At 37.9% G+C, this 6,938-nt stretch overlaps 1 protein-coding gene across 1 annotated transcript in view; it reads right to left on the reverse strand.

The window, feature by feature from the left end:
* Window positions 1-6,938, reverse strand: part of LOC126969482 (uncharacterized) — a 169,343-nt gene that overhangs the window by 94,308 nt on the left and 68,097 nt on the right. The window lies entirely within an intron of this gene.

Genomic DNA, 6,938 nt, shown 5'->3' on the forward strand with positions numbered 1-6,938 from the left:
TCGGTCCAAGAATGGCTTACAGTATGGTTAGCATTAAGCCATTTCAATTTCTTTCACTTGCCGTAAAAAACGTTTTCTTGCCATCACGATATCAAATCTTTCCACCAATATTTTGCGTTTGTTACATTTATTGTATCGAAATCCAACGGTTTTCAAGATCTTCGTTAAAAAACTTTTCCCACCGAAGAAAAATCCAGCTTCCTTCAGTGCTTGAACTTTTTTCTTGTTGGATACTTCTTCCGTAAATAGTAGCCGTACACATGTCTTCGGATGGCATCGGCATCAAAGCTATCGATGCCTACTACCGGTTTTGCTCGCTTTCTCTTTTTTGGTGAAGTTTATTTTCTTCTGTGCCAGTCTCGCCATATTTTTCTTAGTTATTCGTCTAACAGTTCGTTGTCCAATATTAAGCGCATCAGCTACGCGTTCAACCACTGACGTTATAGGTAAAATTGGCTCTCCATTTTGATTGTTGAAATCATAAATTTACGCGGCGGCCATCTTGGATTTCAAAATTGATCCCAAATACGATATGTATCCGAGGTTCTCGAGGGTGCAGTAATGTCCCTTATGATGAAATCATAATTTTGCGCGGCGGCCATACGGCAGATACAACGCTAGTAGGGAAGCCCGAGAGAAAGAAATACTCTTCCTCAATCGGTGTCAATCGCTCTTTCCCTTAAACAAAAAGCAGTGTGTTTAGCCGCTTAAAATTAAATAACATAAATATTTAAAAGCATGTGGAGAACATAACTGTAATAATTACAGTCTTCGCCTACTTCAACGATCCGCCGATGTTTTAAAACGGACAAACAAAAAAGCAAAGAATATTAAAGGTCATTGCGATCCAAATTTAAATTTTTATGCTTTTTAAAGACGCTAAAACCATCAATGCAACGTGATTATATTATGAAATTACCATTCACGATAACTACCTATTTAATATTACCTAGTAACAATAAATTAGCTTACCTTTTCTATCTTGCTGGTTCTCCGTTAGAGATGTTCTACTCTCTCGCACGCTCTGTTTATCTATACGCTAGTTTATTTAGTGTCTGGTCTTAGATTAAGGATTGCTCTCTGATGCGCTTGTTTATTAGGGCAACTTTATACTGTAGTGTGTATTGGCTATTTGTTAAGATGCTTGTGTACGTAGCATTTTGACACTCAATGGCATATTTCAAGTTTCGTAACTCATATAAGCTTCCTGTTATTTTACATTAAAATAAAAAAAATACAAAATACTTACTGATGATGTGTGATCCCAGTGTCTTTCTTATTACTTGTAGTATATACTGGGTCTCGAAATCTCGAGCGATTGCCAATTCCGTGGTCATCTGGAGGGCAAAGCCAAATTGGCTTCGAAGATGTTGGGCGTCATTAATAGAGCACGGCAATACTTCAAGCCGGCCCAGATTCTAGCTCTCTACAAAGCGCAGATCCGGCCACACATGGAGTAATGCTGTCATCTCTGGTCTGGCGCACCCCAGTATCAGCTCAGTCCATTTTACCGCGTGCAACGTAGAGTACGATGTGTCGGGTCCCAGTGCTCAGTAAACGGCTGGATCACTTGGTGTTGCGTAGAGATATCGCTTCATTGTGTGTCTTCTACCGCATTTATCACGGAGAATGTTCCGAAGAGCTGTTTAACCTGATTCCTACCGCCGAATTCCACCTTCGCACGACACGCCACAAGTTAGGATATCATCCCCACCATCTGGATGTTTGGCGGTCCTCCACAGTGCGGTTTTCAAGGAGCTTTCTTCGACGTACTACAAAGCTGTGGAATGAGCTTCCTGGTCGGTGTTTCCGGGACAATATGACATGGGTACCTTCGAAAAAAGTGCGTACAGTGATTCCTCTGGTGTTGCGAGATATTGTGGGCGGTGGTGATCACTTAACACCAGGTGACCCGTCTCGCTCTTTTGTCCTCCTATACCATAAAAAAAAGTATTATTTTAAAAAGTTTAACTCTGCAACTCGACATTTAAGTTTCAATGATTAGCAAAGTTATTAACTGAGTAAAAACAGTACATGTGGCACGTTAACACCACACATTGTTCGAGTACGCCCACTTGGGCGTAATAATATTAGTTGCGGCACTTTGCGACTACCTGCGGTATCTAGTTGTAGCGCAGCGGAACCCAATCCTTAATCTATGTTTACGCAAAAAAAAATATTAAAAAAAGCACACACCTTAAAAACTGGCAACCCTTTTGCCAGTCAATTACCATGTTTGTAAAATAGGACAAAACCCAAAGATTTGCCTAACGTTTTGGATGAAAAACAGCCAGTGTATAGGGCTCCACAGTGACAGTCTCACTCTCCTTGCACGTTCACAATGAACATGTAAAGGGTTTTCGTCTATTACGTCCTACTGAATATGAGCAGCAGTGGTCACTTATCATCAGGTGAATTACTGTTCTATTAATCCTTAATAAATAATACATATTGCAAGAAAATAACACGTTAAAATGCTTTATTAAAGATAACTGGGTTCTTGAACTTTATATTATCTAGTTGACTTGTTTATTCAATTATCAATAAATAAGGATATTGTCCATTACGTAGTTTGATCAATTCAACACTAGTTCTGTAGAGATACCCAAACATGCGGGTTGTAATTATTGTTTTTTTTCTTATGTGAGTATTTTATTATATGTTTTAGGAATCAGTATTAAGTACTTATAATATATCCATAGGTGATTAGTTCACTCGATAGTGATTTATCTGTCAAGACTAGATTTTTAATTGATGTGCTTTATGTTTAGTAGATCGGTAGCCATTGTAAATGTTTTTTGTTTTTCCATTGTAAGCATTTGAATTTAATTACTTTTACTGCATAAAATAATGGCCAATTCCCGTTTAGGTACTGCATACTATTAAAAGTCTCCTTACCTACATGATTCGATAAGATTCCATTGGCATGTATGATACTCGTATAATAAATTCTATCGGGAAAGAGAAATTACGCCGTCCACAAATTTTAGGGCCGTGAAATGCGGATTGTATGTTTCAGCCCTGAGGTAAGCAGCCCTCATTAGATCAAACCAAAACCTGACCCTCACCGATCGCTTCGTGCGTCTATGTGAGTTTGTTGGTTACGCTTTTACGGTGGAAGTTTTCAACTGATCACCCTGAAATTAAACATCCACGTTCTCAGGGTTACAGAATAGGTCACATTATAGTATTTTTATATCACCTATTCTTAATTTTACCGAGAGACCGTGAATTTTAAGTCTCGTGATGGCATTAATCAAATTTGGTATTATTTGGGAATACCAAGCCACGCAAAATTTTACTGTAAAAATAATTTCCACTGTAACATAATGGGTATCGCTTCTGAGAAAAAATTTAGGGTCATAATTGACATCGGTCTCGATTATTGAATCGGAGTATTGAAATCCCGTCGGTATAGGTATTGCGACGACGCGTCGGTGTCTATTGTCTTCTCATCCCTGATCGAGGTGGAATGGGGTGTCCTAGTCGTTTATTGATGACAGACATGCCAATGCCAACCCAAATAGTACCTGGAATTTTACTCAAATGCCAGGTCCACATTCAACGAATGACGGCGAAAGAAAGTTTACGAATGAAATAAAAAGAATGTGTATGGTGAAGCTTTCATACGTTGAAAAATCTTTGTACTAATGTATACGATGTATTGATATACGAGCACGTTTTATATAATATTTTATTTATAAATCGGCTTCACTCACTCTTAATCAGTGTTGGTACCGACCAGTGTTGGACCAATCGGAGGTCGTTCATCAGGGTGACTGTATTGAGTCCGCGGTCACGCCCCGTCTAGCACTGACAAATTTATGCTCGTAGTGCGTAATTTGAGAGGAGAGTTGTGATGACAATGGCGGTAGGACTTCAAAACGAATATAATGTGTGCCACTGCTCCGGTGTTGCTGCCCTTTTTACGTACACTTTAGATGTGTTTGGGCAGTGGTTTATTTTCGCATCTTTTTTGTATTCAAGATCTTTATAATTTATATATTTTCAAGATTTAATGTAGTAAAAGCAGAAAAAGTAGCAGCTTTAATATTAGCCCGCGGTGGTTCAAAAGGCGTACATCTGAAAAATTTGAGAGAAGTTGGTGGTATTACCTTACTATCGCGATCCCTACTGGCAGCAAATCGTGCGGGCTTTCAAGATGTCACCGTTTCTACTGATCATCCACTGATTGCATTGGAAACTATAAGACGTGGGTATTTTGATTGTATTAATTTTGATATTTATGTATTTCTTTAGAGATTGTTTATGTAAGGATCATCACGACACGCGCATTAAACTAATAATATGTCCCATATATCATAACCGAGTTAATAACGTTTAATTTAATTAAACTAATTCTAGTAGGCTTCATATGATATAAAATAGCTTTAAGGGTAAATGTTAACTTTTATAATAAAGTCCCAGCCACTGTTCAGGCATTATCTATAAATAAATTTAAATGTTTTATAAAAAAAGGGCTCTGTCGTAAATCCTATTACTCCACTGCTGAATATCTAATGGATCGCACAGCCTGGGACTAGATTGTGATTATTTTATAGCGATAGAAATGACTGTACAATATTGTATATTTTTATTGAAAAGAGCGCAAAAAAAGAATGCTGGGAGAGTTGCTTGCGCCGCTTCTTCTCTCTCAGAGCGCCATTTGTTTCCGAAGCGGTAGTAGTATCTAGTAGTTATTAGAAATGACATCAAAAAGAATGGTAAAGGAATCAATTTTGAGAAAATAAATGCCTTTATGCCTTTATAACTTTGTCGCGAGGTAAAATTTAAATTTGATTGTCAGTTGCCTTTCTCCCGTGCTAGTAAAGCTTTGACTTACAATATACTAGCGTAAAAACAAACAGAGCGACATAGAGAAGAACATATCTAACGAATATACAGCAAGATAGAAATGGTAGTCTGATCTATTCTTACTTTAACCGATTTTGATTGACAAGTCGTAAACAGTTAGCCACGCTTGGAATTAGCTCCAAGCAATATTTTGAATATGAGACCACTAGCTAAAGCAACAGTAACAGATTAAAATTCACGCATTATCATTACGCTATCTACACTTTTTTGCTCTTAATAGTGAGTTTAAAGGCCGGCAACGCTTCTGTGACTCCTCTGGTGTTGCAAGAGAATGTGGGCGGCGGTGATCACCTAACACCAGGTGACCCGTACGCTCGTTTGTCCTTTTCCATAAAAAAAAAGTTTCATTATTATAACACTAGAAATACGGAACACTTGAATCTAATTCTAGTAGGTTTCATAAGATACATAATAGCTTTAAGGGTAAATGTATACACTTTTATTATAAAGCCCAAGCCACAGTTTAGGCATTTTCTATAAATAAATATAAATGTTTTATTTAAATGTCGTAAATCCTACTTACTCCACAGCTGAATTACTAAGTGATCGGATAGCCTGGAACTAGATTATGATTATTTTATAGCAATAGCATTGACTGTACAATATTGTATATTTTATTAAAAAGAGCGCAAAAAAAGAATGCTGGGAGAGTTTCTTGCGCCGCTTTCTCTCTCAAACCGCCATTTGTTTCCGCCACTTGGTAGTAATATCTAGTATATTAAAAATGACACTAAAATAATTCTAAAGGAATCAATTTTGAGAAAATAAATTTCTTTTATGCCTTTTATATACTCTAATATATTCTAACCCCCTTATTCATAATGGTCCGCTAACTTAAAAAAGCCGCTAAGGAGTGTTTTTTCTCATTCTGACTTAGGTCAATAGAAGAAGACAGAGTGCGAATTAGCAATGCTTTAAGTTAGCAGACTATTATGAATACGGGGTTAAGTCTACGCAGATCAATATAATACCTCAATAGCCGCGTAATGACTGAAAGAGCAGCCTCGCGAGAAAGGGTCGAACGTTTGCCGCGCAACGTTTGCCGCAGGAGGCCGCGTCGGTCCATAGATTTTTTGCATGAGGCTGCCACGCGTGGCAAGGTCGAGCCACGTTCAATCTGAGCCAACAACCACCAACAACCAACTGGACTTCAGCTTAACTTAACTCTCAGCTTAACGTGAAGTCCAGCAGAGACTGCACGTTAAGCTCCGCATAAGGTCACGGTGGCCTGATAGAGCAACCATCAAGCTTTGAAATTTTGGATAATAATATAAAATGGGACAATGTTCATAGTCCTTTCTTCGCGCCTCAATAAGGAAACCCAAGCACTGGCAGATATTTCAGTCAACGGATCAGCCTAGCTATCCAACGCGGAACTGCTGCCAGTATTCTTAGGACGCTTCCACGTGATGTTAGTTTTAATTTTATGTAGTCATGTACAATGCAATAAAGTTATAAGATTTGTTTTGTTTGAATAAAAAAAAATGCGGCAATATATGTTTAATAAGCCTCACTTTATATTTTTGATGTTACAAAACCATGAATATTAAATTTCACGGCCAATGAGGAGTCATTGTTTGATTGATTTTAACAGGAGGGGGGACGGTTTTTCAGCGAAGCCGTATTACGGCAACTGATACAGCGCCTTCGATATGGGGTGTAGCTGAGTTCATAAGCAAAAGGCCTGATGTAGATATTTTAGTACTTATTCAAGTAACATCACCATTTGTAAAGTCAGAGCATTTGAAGTTAGCCGTGAAACAAATACAACATCCTGTACCATTCGACTGCATATTTTCTGTTGTAAGGTAGGTAATTTAATTAATACAATAATAATACAACTATATTTATTACGTCTGTCAGTAGAGTAGGTACGTGTATTTGATAAAACATCTATTACTAATCATAACACCAAAGATGTGCCCTTTCAAAAAATTGAGGATAATGGAATGCAAAGGCCGCTTGTCCATTTACTCGGAGCGAGGAAGTAATGCGTGCCGAAATTGTGGACTGTGTGGAAAACCATCCACGAGTAGATTTATGCTCCCCTGTTCTGCTATCAT

This window comes from Leptidea sinapis, chromosome 18, assembly GCF_905404315.1.
Source record: "Leptidea sinapis chromosome 18, ilLepSina1.1, whole genome shotgun sequence".
Classification (NCBI taxonomy): Eukaryota; Metazoa; Arthropoda; class Insecta; order Lepidoptera; family Pieridae; genus Leptidea; species Leptidea sinapis.